The 18,740-nt window shown below is 37.8% G+C and overlaps 1 pseudogene; it reads right to left on the reverse strand.

Moving 5' to 3' along the window:
• Positions 1 to 11,674: 11,674 nt before the first annotated feature.
• On the reverse strand, positions 11,675 to 11,872 carry LOC149174702 (small ribosomal subunit protein eS28 pseudogene; annotated as a pseudogene).
• Between the last annotated feature and the right edge of the window lie 6,868 nt (positions 11,873 to 18,740).

The following is an 18,740-nucleotide window of genomic DNA, read 5'->3' on the forward strand; positions in this document are numbered from 1 at the left end:
TTATACTTGCACTTGAACAATTTTTTCATGTTTCCTTTGTGTCTAAGGCCAGATAACTGTTATCTTATCTATGCTTTAATAACTTAGACTTGCAAGATTCTTTGTTGCCTGTAACTAACCATTCATATGTGGTCATATATGCTTCTGCCAGTACAGTCAATATTCTCTTTTGCTACCTGTAGCTAGTCATTCATTTATGTTTATATATGCAATCTGTTGATACAGTTAGTATTCTCCATCTATCCATTAAATCTATAAACTATTGGGCATTAGTGGTTTAAATCCTGGTGTTGTTGAGGGTGTTCATGCATGCCCTGAGTGGGAATAGAGCTGAAATGGTCATCTAAAAGCTTATTACATTTAGTTTTCTGCCCTTTATAGGCCCTTTACAATGCTCCTGAGCTCTCTAGAAGGCTTGGAGTCTTAATCTATTCGATCTGCATTGTTAACTGCTATGATTCCCTGAAGGCAAGCATGGCTAGGTGGTTTCTTCTTCTAACATAAGACTAACCATATTCAAATATTTTGGGCAGCTTACTGTGATGTCTGGGAGCTCTCTCGTGCCAGAGGTGCCCCATAATGTTTGTTAGGATGCCTGTTGCACTATCTGTGCTGTTGATGCTCCTTGATATTATTTGATTTGGGCTGCAGCATGCTGTGGCCCTTCTCTTTCCCTTTCCAGGTTCTTGTTTCCTGGCAATATGTCTCTTGAGCTCTGTTATATGGTGCAATGGGCCTTCCGACCTGTATATCCCTCTAAATGGCCGCTTTCTGTTAATACATGATTGTTTTATGTTTAAAACAGAAAACGCGGTGATACTATGAAAATCCCGCCTACCTCTGTCCTTTTCGGACTTAAGAAATCCTTAGAAATGGCTTATTACCCTCTTGGGTCCACCTTTGTAATGACAACACATCTCTGCCGTCGATCTGGGAGTCCCAGGTCCAACGAAAATGATTCATTTCGGGCGCCTCCTTTGTACTAGAGTTAACCGCCCAATGAGGGTGGTTTTCTCTCTCCTTGTCTTGGACACGTGGCAACAATTGTATGGCATCGGGCAGGGCTCGATCTAAACCACTTACCGCCCACGGCCTGCCCGAAATCCTGCTTGTTTTGATTTTTTCTTTATATTAGAAATATGTCGAATCATTGAAAATTTATGAGAAAACGGCCCTGGTGGACTTTAAATATCATATATTCCATCCAGGGCTCATCGCAATCGCACTAGCCAAGCTTCCTTTATATTTTGTTGAAATAACGAAAATACGTAAAAAACCATTGAAAAATGCTTGGGTGCAAACCTGAAATTTTATATAATATGATTCCTAAACCATTTTAGGTCCAGGCTTTATCGCTATTAGCACTGCCCCATATGTTCCTTTGTATTTTGTTAAACCATGAAAATACACGAAAAACATTGAAATATGCATGGACATGGAACTAAATTATATGAATTTTCATATATACCACGGTTAGGTTTGGATCTTCGGGTTGCCTATATGTATGTGCAGAGGCCCCGCCCCATGTATTATGCTGATGCGATACACCGATGCGATCCGATCACAATCACTGATCGCTCAATTCTCGGGCCCCTTTATATATATAACATAGCTCCCCACTGATCCAATCATCAGCAATCGCTGGTCAACAGTGTCATGCACCCGCTTTAAGCCTGCCCAATTTGCCTGGCCGATATGCAATTAGCCACCTAGATCTAGGCTGTTGATCAACTAGATCTAACGGTGGCTATGTAATGCCTATTCAAACCTGCGCCTGTGGGTTTTTTCACTATTTTCCTTTGGTTTTTGCCCTCCCGAAAGTGATTTTCAGCCCTTCCAAGGGCTTTCCTCTTGCGTCGATTTTTATCATTAGATGATATTTGAGCCAAAATTGAAAATGTCGAGGGTATAAATGAATCCATTGGCATGATTTTTAAGCACGCTTGGAGACTTTGGGGCATATTTGGATCCATTTTTGGGCCATTTTCCTCCAAGGCTAACATTGGCTCCTTCTAGGGATGAAATCCTCCCTGTGAGGTTTCAAGAACCATAGATCAATGCCTTTCCTGTAAAACCAAAATTAAATCTTCCTCCTAGTGTTGCATTGGGCATGGAGTCTTTTTAGCATAAAAATAAAAACTGAAAGAAAAACATATTTACAATACCAAGGCTTTAAGGCCTTAAATGAAATAAAGTTTCAAGAACCGCCCATTTACTGGGCTACCAAAAGTATCTCCTCCTTCCAGACTGTGTAGAATGAATGTATTGTTCTGCTGAACTTGAGCGATGACAAAAGGACCTATCCATAAGGAGTCAAACTTGCCATGATTACCTCTCTTTTCCTTAAATGCATCACATTTAAGCACCCAATCACTAACTTGGAAATTGTCCGCTTTTTCCTTCTTGTCAAAGGTTTCTTTGATTTCCTTCTGATGAGCCTTTGATTTCTCAACCAGCAACTCTCTTATTTGTTGTAGTTCAACCAGATTATTCATTATTCTTACCATGTCATTCTCTTCCTCTTATTCTTCTTGCAAGAATTTAGCCATAGGGAGAATAAACTGGATAGCGAAGACAACATCAGTGCCATAAACGAGCTTGAATGGAGAATTCCCTATGGATTTTTTGATGGTAACTCTGTCATCCCCTAGTGAAAATTTCATCTTGGAATCCCAGCTCTTTTTGTTGTCCTCTAACAACGTCTTTATGGCCCTTATCAAACTTTAGTTAGATGATTCTGCTAGGCCATTTCCTTGAGGATAATATGAGGTAGAATGCACCACTTGGATACCCATGGATTCAGTCATGTCCACCAATTATTTTGCTTTGGAAGCTATTGCGTTATCAGTGACTAGTTTGGTTGGGCAACCAAATCTAGTGAAAATATTCTCATTTAAGAATTTTATGACAACTTGATGATTGGCATTCTTAATGGGTATAGCCTCAGTCCACTTGGTGAATTAATCAGCGACTACTAAGATCCATTTGTTTTGGCCATTGGAATGTGGGTTGATCCCCCCTATAAAGTCCAAGCCCCACTGTTGGAAAGGACCATTTACATGTATTGGCTTTAAAGGTAGAGATTTTAGATACTGTCTTCCTGCAAACCTTTGGCGCTTGTCACAAGCTTTTACAAAGGAAAACACATCCGAGAACAGAGTAGGCCAATAATATCCAACCCTTAAGATTTTGTGAGCTGTGGTTTTCTAATAGTGATGCCCTCCACAAATGCTAGAATGGAGCTGGTGTATGACCTACACATATTGTTCTTTATCCAGACAGCTCAAGAGGATTCCTGATGGGTCTTTTCAATAAAGAAGATTCTTATTAATGCAGAATTTTGCTGATCTTAGTTTAATGGCATGATCTTGACTTGAGCTAAGCCTCAGAGGGACTTCTAGCTTTTGCAAAAAATGAACTATTTTGTAATACCATTCACATGTGGCCAGATTTTCAGCCAAAGACTGATTCTGCCTTCGGTCTTTTGCTGCTCCCTCTATCTGCTCATCATCTGAATTTAAACTCGTGGAATTTATGTCTAACAAGCTACAATTTTCTTCAACCATAAGTTTAGCCAAGCCCTGGCCTTTGACAAGCTTAGTGGGCTTCACCTCTATGTTAAATTCTATGAATTTTGCAATCCATTTTCCCTCTTCCCATTAATATCTAGTTGAGTTAAGATATCCTTTACTGAGGTTGAAAGTACATATGCAACTACTTTGGAATGCAGAATATAAATTCTGAATGCTTTTAAAGATTTAATGAGAGCATAAGCTTGTTTTTCAATAAGGTCATACCTTAGTTCAACGTCCCTTAGAGTTTTGCTGAAAAAGGCCACAGGGTGCTCTATGTCTTCATCATTCTTCTGCAACAAAACTGCTGCAAGTGTATCATAAGAGGCAAAAGAGAATATGCAAAACTCCTTAGTGTAATCTGGGCTGATTAGAGTGGGGGCTTCCATGATAGCTTGCTTGATGGCTTCAAAAGAGCTTTTTGAAGCAGTTGTCCATTTTATTTCTGATCCTTTCTTCAGCATGGAAGTGATGTTCTTTACTAGCTCTGCAAAGTTTGGAATGAACCTCCTTACAAAGGTAATCTTACCCAGGAAGTATTGAATGTCCCTCTTTGACCTTGGAACAATATAAACTTTTAAACGTGAACTGATACTGTTACCCATTTCGTAGAGATAGCAAAAAAGTGACCTGATTATGAAAAGGGGTGATGCAGAACGCACATGTTTTTTTAGAGCATATTTTTTGGCACTTTAATTTTTTTTATGTACATTACGTTTTTTAATAGTAGTGATTTTCATGCTGATTTAAAAAAGTGAGTACTCTGCATCACTCCCTTTTTTTAAAAGACTTGTTTTTTGGCTTTAAATTTTCTAATGTATAAAATATAAATAATTATTTTGTAAATTTGATCATTTTTGAAGTGGTCGTTTTCTTCACATTTTCTTGTTTTTTATTTTAATTTTAACCTTTTTTTTTTAGTGAGGTTTTTATTGTTTTGCATTTTTAAATTAGGAGGTCGATATTTAGAATTTTCGAAATTCTACATATTTATACATCCTTAATTAATTTTTCACTCCACATGAAATAATTGTTTCTAAAAAACAATATTTTTTAACAATCGACATAAAAATAACCATTTTTAACATAAATATAACTAAAAAACTACACATTTTGATAGTTTTTTGCTAGAATTGACATGTCAAAATCACAATTTTTATACGATAATTTTAACTAAAAATGGTTAAATAATAGCTTTTCTTATGAATTTCATGTCAAAAAATAATAATAATCACTTTTTTTTTTCCAAAAAATAATGATTAACTTAAAAATCAATGTGAAAATCACATATTACAAATATTGAACGTATAACAACCCTAATTGAGTGTTTATTCTTCTCATAAAATGTCAAAGTCAAAACATTGCAAAGCTTGATTTCCAAGCATAACTTAAATTTAATCAACAATGTCACGTAATCCAAACTCTTCTTCCTCTAGAGTTTAATCATTGTCTTCTTCCACAATATTTTCTGTTTCCTTTTGCTCATTTTCCTCTTCTAATGGGTCTTTGATGTCTGTGAATCTACCATTGTATGTCTTTCCAAACATTCCATGTAATGGTGGTTGGGGTTCCTTTGCCTTTTTTGCCACACGTGATTCACTAAAGTCCCCTTTCTTCAACCCAATTTCTTGCATTGCATTTGGAAGAAATTGAATAGCATAAATTCTATGCTGAATGAAAGGATGAAATGTTTAGAAATTTTCTTGAATAACTATTTCAAATACCATTCAAGAAAATATGGTAATGCAAGCACATACTCAATGCCCATGTCACCTCCTCAATGTCCATGTCACTTATATAAAATAGAATGTATTTATCATTCTACTCAACATTCATTTTTATCAAAATTCAATATTTTCACAAACATGAAATCACTTTAAAACATTTTATATCAATTTTATATCAATTTTCAAAATTAATAAAACAAACTCAACTAATTTAATAATGGTGAATTGTAATATATAAAAAGAACTCAACTACATATCATCCACTACCAATGTTAATCAAGTGAAGAAAAAACACTATAATTCATCCAAACACAATTAATTTTATATTTATTAAAATAAATCAAAATATAAAATGATACTATAATATAATGCACTTCTATGAGTGAATTAATTACTTCACAATTGTGTCAGGTCGATATCAGTATGAAAGGTCTTATTCTCACATCTTTATTGTTGCTAGTTTCATTAGATTATGCTCACTGATTCGAAGAAAATGATTCTAACATGGAAATTAAAGACCTCCTGCCATGTACTCATCCTATCAATTGCATTAAATACATGTCTTTGATTGTGCTTTTTACTATAAAATAGTCATTGCACATATTCACTATCTTAACACCTTGGATAGTTGGTCAAAGGATAATGATATGGTTCTCACACATTTCTAGGGGGATTTATGCCTTTACTCAGCAGCTACAACGGTCCATATACCTTTGGAACAATAAAGTACTTCGTAGGTAATGGTATTTGATAGAGAGCATGCGGTGAAATTCATTCACGTGATCAAAAATGTTTTATCATTCAATGTTCTGACTTTAAAAAAGGTCGTTTCAAACCTCATGCATGTGAAAACCTCCTTTTAGAGTGCCAGGAATAGAAGTATATGACCAGGGTTGCAATATCTGATTCAAATTTGTTCATGGGAAACCCATAGAGACCATTTGAATGTTCCACTTATTAAATGATCATGTTGAATCAATGAGCATAAGAGATCTCCTAAAGGAATAGGAATGTGTGACAGTGGTTGGTATGTTTGAGACTATCAGAGTGTGACCATTTGACTCTTCTCGCGTGTTAAGTAACCTAATTTCATCGAAGAGGAGTGCGAGGGGAGATAACATATTTGTTTCTACTAGATATGAAAATTTGTTTCGGTAGGTAATCTAGAACAAATATTCGCCATAATCGGCTAAGCATGGATTTTATTGTATATGTGACTTCTATAGTATAGATTAACAATGGTTGGTTGGGCATCAACACTTGACTGTTATCAACGTTGTTATGACACCTCAATGCTTGGCCTCAACACTGTTATCAACATTACTACCACCTTCATATGACAACCAAGAATACATCAATTTATTGTTGCATACCAAATTATTTCTCATATTCAATTTCGATGTACCGTTTCCATTTAGAATGTATCGCAAACATTTTTGATATTGAATGGATACCTAAAATAATGTGATAACAATCCATTGCGATAGTGATAGAAATGTGATCACAATCCGTTGGGGCCTAATTTTTTTCTTACGCCATTGTTATTGATGTTAATTATGTTTACAATAATGGGGCATGCATTATCTTATTATTCACATACATTAATAACCAATATCAATACATTATTGGTTTTGGAAAATGTGGAGAATGCCTTAGGTATTCGTGCTATTAAGATTTAAAGTTTATAATTCTAAACATGGGATACTCTTCTCAACTGCGAGTAGTGAGTAGAGTATTGCATATAGCTCCCCACTGAAAATTGTCATTGGTCGAAACAAACACATGTCCCTTAATATTTAAGGTCTAAGAAAAACCTAACTACACATGCCACATGTCACATTTAATTATTATTTGCAATGTGTACTATGGGAAGACTCGGCGAAGGTGATTCTGAGAATCGCTGGGTGGTGGGGCGATTTTGAGAATTGCCCCGCCACCGCCCCGCCACCAAAAATAGAATTAAACCCCAAGTCAAAATCAAAATCATTGAGCAGAGATATTTGACGAGTTCTTTGGATAAATTTTGGCCGCTAGAGTTGATGAAGAGGAAATAGAGTTAGATGGGGCGATTCTTAGAATCGCCCCGCCACCACCCCACCGCCAGTGGTGGTGGGGCGGTGGCGGGGCGATTCTTAGAACTGCCCCATCTGACACACCTAGGAATATTCATATTTATAACACTTAGATTTAACACTCATAAACCAAGCCATAAATCAAACTCTTAACACGTTCTCATTATATCTCCAAAATTTCTTTCAATGAAGTGCCTCAGCGAGCTATTGTAACTGTGGATTATGTAACACACACTCTTACAAAAATTTGCTCAGATGAAAAATTGTTTTGTCACATGAAACATTCTATATTTAGGCAATGTTCCACTCTATCTTATGATCTGTTTCTCTAAGTCTTATGCCAAATATTCGCACATTTGCATTAGTTGAATGATATTCACTAGCTACAAGTATTCATCAACGTACACATACCGACATATAATGCATTGAATTCTTTGTCCATATTAGTAGTAATTGAGATTGTATTTACATGTTAATACTTCGAATTATGTTCGAACACATTCCTTTGCCTTTCTATTACCTGGTCATGTGAACATGACACAAAAATTTAGATAGTAGCCAATATGTGCCATGTTTAATAATAAAACTATTTTCTTTTTCACTAGTTCAAAGGCCCACTGATTTTCACACTTGGCCTCTTTCTTCTCTTTAAGAGTAAAACCATTCTTTATATTGAAAATTTTACTTATTTCTTTCGGTGTTTCTCTTTTATCATGTCGACAGCAGTTTGACATGTAAGATCAAGGAGAACATAGTTTTATTGTTTTTCTTTTTGTTACGCACCTGTGTGATCATCTTCATTGCCCTTCAATTTTCTGACGCAAATAATAAATTTGTTGACGCAACATGAACGATTATATCCCACAAAATCGAGTCATGTAATCTACCAGAGATATTCATGCTCTCGTCATGAATCTCTCATATCAACAACTAAATCCTTGTAACCCACAACTCAATTCTGCAAGGGTAGCTATGACCATTTGGGGCGATTCTGAGAATCGCCCCGCCACCACAACTGGTGGCGGGGCGGTGGCAGGGTGATTCTCAGAATCGCCCCACCACTCGTTGATTCTCATAATCGCCCCAAACAATGCTTACTTGGCATCCAATCTGTTTTACACAAGAAAAAGCTAAAATGTAAAGTCAACGTGTTTTCTGCAAGTTGCTTTTGTAAGGATGAACTGAGAACAATTATTGAGAATTTGCAGAACTTTCTTGCACCTTTAGCCATAAATATTCAATGATAATGAACACCCCTGCACATCACTGCATGCTACATTTTTGTGCATTTACGGCTACCAGATGACCACTCGAGTATAATCATGTATCCTCCACCTGGGAGTGAAACACAAATCTTGGGAACGATGTTGTGATATCCTCTAGATATGGAAGAGTCAAACAGAGAAGGATGTCGTAGAACGAGACTCCTCCACTCATCCTTGTCGATCTTCCCATCTTGTTTTGTATCCACCTCCTCGAATTTCTTATCAATGATACTTTCAACTACATCATCTGAAAGGTTCATGCCAGATTCTGCAAAGGTAACTATGACCATTTGGGGCAATTCTTAGAATCACCCCAAATGGTCGTAGACACAAGTCAAAGCAACATTCCATGAACCCAAGCGTTCTGGTTGGAATTGTGGTGGTAGTCACATATATAGTGAAGTATTTGCAATATAGAGGAAATAGAGGAAACACAACTAACGATATTTTCACGATGAAAGCTCCATAGTGTAGATGGAAAACTCGTGGAGGAGAGAGGAAAACCATAGAGCCCAACTTGTTGTATTGTCCAGAGCTTTGTGGTGGAAAAATATCGAGCAAGGTACACAAAACTTTCACCTCCATCCTCATAATTACCAAACAAATAAATTACATAATTACCTGTCAATGGAGAAACTTCCATCTCGGTTGTTCCATAAACAATGAGAGACTCAAGGAATCTATCACGTTCTTCAGTATGTGGAAAAATTCTTGGCAAACTTTTGAATTGGACTGTCAGGGGATTGACTACAAATAAATTGAAGTCTGACCGGGCTATCAAAACTAGACCGTCACAAGCAGCTTTCGTGCCTAGAGTCTTCATGCCCAACTCTTCCCAATCACAAGGGATCTTCAACAGAAGCCAACGGCTTGAGGCAATGCTAAAAGCCCATATAGCTAAATTATTATTATTAACCAAAAGGAACTTCTCACTTTGTAGATACATAGACTGGAATTGTTGGGAAGCATAAAATGCAGCCCATTCGTTGCATATAGATCGAGAGGTTATCACATCACTCAATGTGACTCTGAAAAGAATGTTCCCCATTATTTCATATGGAAGCTGAATGAGTTGACCATCTTGTCCATTCATTTTTCAACAACGGCCTTACAATATTTCTCAAATGTGCCTTCAGAAATCAGAACGTTGTAATAGCGAGTAAACTCTTGTATGAGAAGCTCCATTGGAATTTTTTCAGCAAAGCGAGTGGCAGCTTCTCTCCATTCAGGAGTGAAGGCGGAACTTGGATTCGGATAATCTACATAAGACTTTATTTTTCTTCCGCATTTGTATTCTTTATCTCTATTCCGCGAGATAAATTCTTCTATCATAGGAAAGACTGTGGTAGCCACCCCAAAAGGTTCTTCTTTGCTGGAGCTCTCCATATTAAGATTCAATGTCCTTCTAAAATTAATTATGTTTTCTATATATATATCAACGTTCGAAGGAAGTGGGGCTCAAGTACCAACGGTACACTTTGTGACGATTGACTCGGTAGGTCAATGACCCCATTTCAAGGGTTATCTTTATGTCTATCGTCGGACTCTGGCTTCAGAACCATTGCTAGATTTAGAATAGCGGCCATTTTGACCAAAATCGTCAACTAGGCGTCTTGCGATGGAGAAATAGCCGTTGGGTTATTTGGAGAGAATAATGAGACTAGTGTCTACGACCATTTGGGGCAATTCTGAGAATCGCCTCACCACCGCCCTGCCACCAGTTGCGGTGGCGGGGCGGTGGCAGGGCGATTCTCAGAATTGCCCCAAATGGTCATAGCTACCCTTGCAGAATATGCCCAAATGGTCGTAGCTACCCTTGCAGAATCTGGCATGAACCTTTCAGATGATGTAGTTGAAAGTATCATTGATAAGACATTCGAGGAGGCGGATACAAAACATGATGGGAAGATCGACAAGGATGAGTGGAGGAGTCTTGTTCTGCGGCATCCTTCTCTGTTAAAAAACATGACTCTTCCATATCTAAAGGATATCACAACATTGTTCCCAAGCTTTGTGTTTCACTCCCAGGTGGAGGATACATGATCCAGTACCACCAATTACTTTCACCACAACTGCCAACTTCACACCGCTATCCATGACTTCGTCGAAGATGATTGCTTACGTGAAAGCTCTGATATCTGTGTGAACCCCACCGAATAGCTGGAGATGTGTGTATCAGGCATGTTGAGAGCGAGTACTTTTACCGTTTGTGTGTGAGAGTGAGAATTATCATAATACCCAGAGGAAAATTGGTGGGGCAATTCTGAGAATCGTCGGGTGGCAGGGCGGTTCTCAGAATCGCTCATGTGCTCACGCCTGCATGTGAGAGTGAGAATTATCATAATACCCAGAGGAAAATTGGTAAATTGGTGGGGTGATTTTGAGAATCGCCCTGCCACCCGGTGATTCTCAGAATCGCCCCAACATCAATGAAAATCGCCCGAAACAATAATATGTTAATGGAAATGGTGATGATAGCTTGATTATGAAATCTGAGATGTTGTCTCATAGCTCCTCCCACGAAAAGTTTTTTTCCAACTCCATGCACGCTTTTATCAGTTGTTTCTTATAGATTGATGCAAAATAACTTCTCTGCATATCAATTGACTTGGAGGTCACTCTGTACATTACAATAATGAGACGTAGAATAATATGACATGATGGAAAATATAATGTCATGCTGTGAGTTTGGATACATATTTGAATTTTATTTGTATATGATTTGGATTGCTAATTTTCACTGTTTTTTTTTTTCACAGAAAATCTTCAGTACAGTAATTTGAATTTCATTCCAGATGCAAAAATAAACAGTTACTGTTTCGATTCCCCATTCCCCATTAAGTATGACAGACTTCATACTTTAATTGTAAAATTCTGAATTACATATCACAGATCATTTATAGCCTCACTCATTGATCCCTTTGCATCAAAAACAATAGCAAACACTACACTGCAAAATAATGCAGAAACAGAACACATAACAATATAATTTATTCCCGTCTCACTTTAAGTCCAATGTTATAATCTAAACGACATAATTAGTGAAATCTCCTTGCTTCCCTTTCAGATTCTAGCAAAGTAAGGACATCACCCTCTCTGACAGGTCCTTTTACATTCCTCATGATCAGTCGATTCTGATCATCCAAAAATTTTACTCGGACCTGTGTAACTTGACCTCTTGATCCAGTACAACCAATTACTTTCACCACAACTGCCAATTTCACACCGGTATCCATGACTTCCTGCTTAGATATGTATCAAACTGAGCGATTAATGCTATATGACAATCAAAATAACTTGAAAGAGGTAGTTCACTAAACTACAATAACAATCTTCAGTAAAAAATGGAAGAAAAAAAAAAGTTTGATTATATTTGCGTGCTGTAGAAAATAAAGGACTAATGAAGACAACCAAACACATTTCTTGTATTTACGACATAGACATACTTTAGAATCCATGTCATCGAATTTCTAAATGCATGCATATTTACTCTTACATTTTTGTAAGAACCACACTTAAAAGTCTATCTCAACAACTCACTCTACAATGCTTTGTAATATAATATTTTGTTTGACTAATGGTGTTTGACTAAAGAGACCGGTGTAACATAATACATTTATGAATAACAGACCATTCTTACTCATTTTCCATTAGACCATTCAAGTGTGTTTTCTAGTCAATTCATCTTTATCTAAGATATTTACATGAAAATTGATTGAGATTATGGTTTTCACCTTGATTAAGAAGACGTTTAAAATGACCATGTTAAGCATAAAGGAATGGAAATAGGAATAGTTTTTAAAAGCAAAATCCAAGTGTTCTTTCTAGTGAATTCATGGAAAGACAATAGATGAGTCTAAAATATTTGAAATGCTTTAACAATAAGGTTATATTAGATATCATTTTTGGGATTCAACTGCGTTAAGTAAGTCATTCAAACGTATGACCATTTCCATGAGAGGTAGTCGTAACTGACTAATTTCTCATGATTTTTGAATAGTTCACTTAGCACTCATTGCATTCTCATGATTTTTGAATAGTTCACTTAGCACTCATTGCATCGGGTGATGCTCACAGGGGTGAAGAAGTGGGATTGAAACTAGTGAAATGTGGAAAACGAATCACATAGCATCAATCATCACTTCCGGGGCTTGCACCCGGTAACCAGGACTTCCCAGGAGGTCACCCATCCCAGAACTCCTCTGGCTCAAGCGCGCTTAACTGTGGAGTTTTTCCCCACAATCAAGCCCACTTAGCTTGCTACCCCATTTGCAAAACCTTAGCAAGTATTGTGCCTCATGAACCATTCAAGTAGAGATCCCTTGACTCTTTTTGAATTTAAGTATGAGGGATTTACGCAGTGCATTATATTAGATATCATTTTTGGGATTCAACTGCGTTAAGTAAGTCATTCAAACGTATGACCATTTCCATGAGAGGTAGTCGTAACTGACTAATTTCTCATGATTTTTGAATAGTTCACTTAGCACTCATTGCATCGGGTGATGCTCACAGGGGTGAAGAAGTGGGATTGAAACTAGTGAAATGTGGAAAACGAATCACATAGCATCAATCATCACTTCCGGGGCTTGCACCCGGTAACCAGGACTTCCTAGGAGGTCACCCATCCCAGAACTCCTCTGGCTCAAGCACGCTTAACTGTGGAGTTTTTCCCCACAATCAAGCCCACTTAGCTTGCTACCCCATTTGCAAAACCTTAGCAAGTATTGTGCCTCATGAACCATTCAAGTAGAGATCCCTTGACTCTTTTTGAATTTAAGTATGGGGGATTTACGCAGTGCATTATATTAGATATCATTTTTGGGATTCAACTGCGTTAAGTAAGTCATTCAAACGTATGACCATTTCCATGAGAGGTAGTCGTAACTGACTAATTTCTCATGATTTTTGAATAGTTCCTGGTTACCGGGTGCAAGCCCCGGAAGTGATGATTGATGCTATGTGATTCGTTTTCCACATTTCACTAGTTTCAATCCCACTTCTTCACCCCTGTGAGCATCACCCGATGCAATGACTAAGGTTTTGCAAATGGGGTAGCAAGCTAAGTGGGCTTGATTGTGGGGAAAAACTCCACAGTTAAGCGCGCTTGAGCCAGAGGAGTTCTGGGATGGGTGACCTCCTGGGAAGTCCTGGTTACCGGGTGCAAGCCCCGGAAGTGATGATTGATGCTATGTGATTCGTTTTCCACATTTCACTAGTTTCAATCCCACTTCTTCACCCTTGTGAGCATCACCCGATGCAATGACTAAGGTTTTGCAAATGGGGTAGCAAGCTAAGTGGGCTTGATTGTGGGGAAAAACTCCACAGTTAAGCGCGCTTGAGCCAGAGGAGTTCTGGGATGGGTGACCTCCTGGGAAGTCCTGGTTACCGGGTGCAAGCCCCGGAAGTGATGATTGATGCTATGTGATTCGTTTTCCACATTTCACTAGTTTCATTCCCACTTCTTCACCCCTGTGAGCATCACCCGATGCAATGACTAAGGTTTTGCAAATGGGGTAGCAAGCTAAGTGGGCTTGATTGTGGGGAAAAACTCCACAGTTAAGCGCGCTTGAGCCAGAGGAGTTCTGGGATGGGTGACCTCCTGGGAAGTCCTGGTTACCGGGTGCAAGCCCCGGAAGTGATGATTGATGCTATGTGATTCGTTTTCCACATTTCACTAGTTTCAATCCCACTTCTTCACCCCTGTGAGCATCACCCGATGCAATGAGTGCTAAGTGAACTATTCAAAAATCATGAGAAATTAGTCAGTTACGACTACCTCTCATGGAAATGGTCATACGTTTGAATGACTTACTTAACGCAGTTGAATCCCAAAAATGATATCTAATATAATGCACTGCGTAAATCCCCCATACTTAAATTCAAAAAGAGTCAAGGGATCTCTACTTGAATGGTTCATGAGGCACAATACTTGCTAAGGTTTTGCAAATGGGGTAGCAAGCTAAGTGGGCTTGATTGTGGGGAAAAACTCCACAGTTAAGCGCGCTTGAGCCAGAGGAGTTCTGGGATGGGTGACCTCCTGGGAAGTCCTGGTTACCGGGTGCAAGCCCCGGAAGTGATGATTGATGCTATGTGATTCGTTTTCCACATTTCACTAGTTTCAATCCCACTTCTTCACCCCTGTGAGCATCACCCGATGCAATGAGTGCTAAGTGAACTATTCAAAAATCATGAGAAATTAGTCAGTTACGACTACCTCTCATGGAAATGGTCATACGTTTGAATGACTTACTTAACGCAGTTGAATCCCAAAAATGATATCTAATATAATGCACTGCGTAAATCCCCCATACTTAAATTCAAAAAGAGTCAAGGGATCTCTACTTGAATGGTTCATGAGGCACAATACTTGCTAAGGTTTTGCAAATGGGGTAGCAAGCTAAGTGGGCTTGATTGTGGGGAAAAACTCCACAGTTAAGCGCGCTTGAGCCAGAGGAGTTCTGGGATGGGTGACCTCCTGGGAAGTCCTGGTTACCGGGTGCAAGCCCCGGAAGTGATGATTGATGCTATGTGATTCGTTTTCCACATTTCACTAGTTTCAATCCCACTTCTTCACCCCTGTGAGCATCACCCGATGCAATGAGTGCTAAGTGAACTATTCAAAAATCATGAGAAATTAGTCAGTTACGACTACCTCTCATGGAAATGGTCATACGTTTGAATGACTTACTTAACGCAGTTGAATCCCAAAAATGATATCTAATATAATGCACTGCGTAAATCCCCCATACTTAAATAAGGTTATAGTTATGGTACAATAATATATTTTTAGTTAATTTTATTATGAATTCACAAGAGATTAGATATATTAGTTTAACATTGAAAGCTTTTTATCGAGGATTAAGAAATACTTCTTTATTATATTAATTTATCCATAAAGGTCATTTAGTTTTTAAAAAATAAATTTTGTTACTTTCACTTTAGGTTTGGTTTTTGATCGAATGGGTTTGTATAGATCTCGAGGTAATAGACTCCTTAAATATGACTCTAGGATTTCTAAAAGTATTCTTCCAATATTAATGAGTTTCTATGTCTACAATGTAATCACCACAATGAAATAATAAGCATTTACTACCAACTAGATGTTCATAGCCCCATAAAAGATTTTTATATCCCTCGTTACTTCCCCCATTGGGGTGCTTTTCATTTATTTTATTTCTCCCTTTTCTTTTATTTAGATATGAGGATGGGTAACATCTAATTGATAATAGTGGGGGAAGAAACGCATTGAATAACCATATTAATAGGGGTGTCTCCTTATATTGGGTGTAAATTCTTGACCTAATTGACTTTTTAGAATTTTTTCCAAGGGAGATGTTTTTATGTTGTTGTTAAGATATTCACAGTGAATTTGATAAATGTAATCATTTCTCAGTGGTAATTGATGTTAATGGAGGTCCAAACTTAGTTTGCTCATTTTGGTTGTGTTTCCCATTGTGGTATTAGCATCCATGTGCTCCTCATGAGTCACCTGCAACAAAATAAGACAAACACAAAATACCATGTAACTATATTTAAAACGCCATCAAATTTATTATAGTGGTTCACAAGATGACAATGACAGTGACCTTCCTTTAAAGGTTTGGAAAGAAATTAAAATAGATTATCATTATGGCCTTAGATACTCTAATCAAAGTACATCAAGTGGTTGTAGGTAGCTCATCGTATTCTCCCTACATGTGGGGTATGATTTCACTGATGATGCATTATTAGGATTGTGATTGACACTAGAGTTATCTTCTGGGAACTTGCTTGTTTTTTTCCAATTATTTCATTCTTGAGAGAAAATCCTCTGGCATCTAGGTTTGGGATTTATTGATAGCAAATGAAGCTATGCTACCTTCATTTCTTGAGAACACATTTATGAGTGAGTAACAAGGTTCTTGAGGTGTAACTGAGTTGCTTTAGAACAAATGAAACTTGCTTATAGAATTCCTTGTGAACTTTTTGTGAACATATTTTATGGAAAGGGTGATCATTTTAGCGAGGTTCATTAGAGGAGATTCACTGTAATCTGAATCCAGATCCTATTTTTGGTGAAATCCTGGCATCCTATGAATTTGTCATGCTCAAAATTAAAATAAGGATAATCAGGAAAATGTGCTTGATGTGATATGATAAATTTGTCCATCTATGTTTAGGTGAAATAACCATGGCATGTAATGGTTGAAAACATGTTGAATTTATACTTAGGAAAGAAAAATGATATTCTACCAAAAACATTAATGTGTTTTTTTCCTCATAAACAACTTTGTTTGGCACATAAAAATTTGGTTTTACTAGCATTTTTTAAAAATTTTGAAAATTGACCCTAAAAAAAAAAATCATCGTTCCAGTATATCACTTTTTCATTTTGAAGCTATATTTTGCACGAAAATTTCGTAGTCACTGCCATTTTTAAAACATGTTCAAAATTGACCCCTAAAAAATAAAATCATGGTTCCAGTATACACACTTTTCGTTTTTAGCACTATTTTTGATGTTTTTTCGAGCTTTTTTGGCCAGAGTTCCCATTTTGAGTTTATAGTTCCCGTTTCAAAGTTTACATTTTTTTGGGATGGGCAATGTCTGAATGGCTTGGACCCTTGCTAGATCAATATTCACACCTTCAGCAGAAATAATATGTCCTAGAAGTTTGCCTTATGGTAGAGCAAACTGTGACTTCCTTGGGTTTACTGAGATTCCAAACTGTCTGCACTTTAGGAAGACCTTCTTTAAATGATGTAAATTGTCTTTGTGGCTATTGGAGAAGACTGTTATGTCATCAAGATAAACAAGGACAAACTTATCCTTTTCTCCCCCAAAGGCTATGTCCATGGCCCTTGAAAGGTAGCCCCAACATTCTTCAGTCTGAAAGGCATCTTGGAGTACATGAAAGTACCCCAAGGAGTAGTGAAGGTAGTATTTTCCTAATCTTCAGGATGTAAAACTATCTGATTGTAACCTGAAAATCCATCTAAGAAAGACATGACTTTAGCCCCTGAAACTCTTTGCAACACGTGTTCCATCTTGGTGTTATAGACATTTTTGTGCCTTACAGCATGAAGCATGAAATGTCCATAATCTAAGGGATCCAAAGTCCCTAAACATGTTGTTCCTACCCCTAGAGGAACAAGGTCAGCAAACCACAGCACTGAATAACAGTTCTCCACCTGAAAACACTCAAAAACAAGCTAATTCTGGATCATGTCAACTGCTCCACTGAGCATCTGCGCTGAATGTCAACTGCTCCACTGTCTACCTGCGCTGAATGTCAACTGCAAAGAAGGCTACCTGCGTTGGGCGAGTTGGGACATGTGGCACAGTCATTCCTCAAGGTGTCAATGCCCAGGAAGCTTCCAAAATGACACTTGGATCAGGGAATTCAACTGGTGATGAGTAAGAGGGTCTAGATCTCCAAGTGGAAGCAAGAACCTCCAAGTGGACTCAAGAACTGAAGAATAACTGAAGTGGGAGAGGACACTAGTCAGCTTCATGCCAGCTTCAAGCTGACTCATCCTTTCTCCAAAACTCCTATATATAGAGCTCTCTCATGAGGTCTAAGGAGGCTGGAATTTTGTGAATGCAAGGAAGTGCTGTTGGTTTGATTTTAGAACTATTGGGTGATTTGCTTTGAAGGAGGTGAAGAGGAGATTTCTTTCTGCTGGGAAGTGATGCTGGATTGGGCCTTTTATGGTTGTATCACTTCCTGAACTTTACTTCTTCCATTAATAAAGCATTTGAGGTTCTTCTATATGCATGTGTCTCAATGGTGTATTGTTATACTTGTGTATTTGGTTTATTCTAATCCTTGAATCAATTATGAATGTATGCTTCTTGTAGTTTCCCTCTCTTGCCATTTTGCAAGATCTTGGTGTAGCTGGGCCAGTGAAAGAGCAAGGAGTTGGGAGCAAGCAGCAAGGAGAGAAGATTAGATCAACCATTAGCGAAAGACATCGGTTAGTGGATCTCTTTCTCCCCTATTTTACTTTCATAAAGAAGAAATCTTAGATAGCTTTGCTTCGATTGTTGCTGAGGTATTATCACCCTTAGAGTGGGATAGGGTCATTCCGTATTGGATACTTTTCCCAACAACACTTGGGC

The sequence above is a fragment of the Pinus tabuliformis genome, chromosome 4_1, assembly GCF_031772625.1.
Source record: "Pinus tabuliformis cultivar Carrire ecotype Pingquan chromosome 4_1, CPIR1, whole genome shotgun sequence".
NCBI lineage: Eukaryota > Viridiplantae > Streptophyta > Pinopsida > Pinales > Pinaceae > Pinus > Pinus tabuliformis.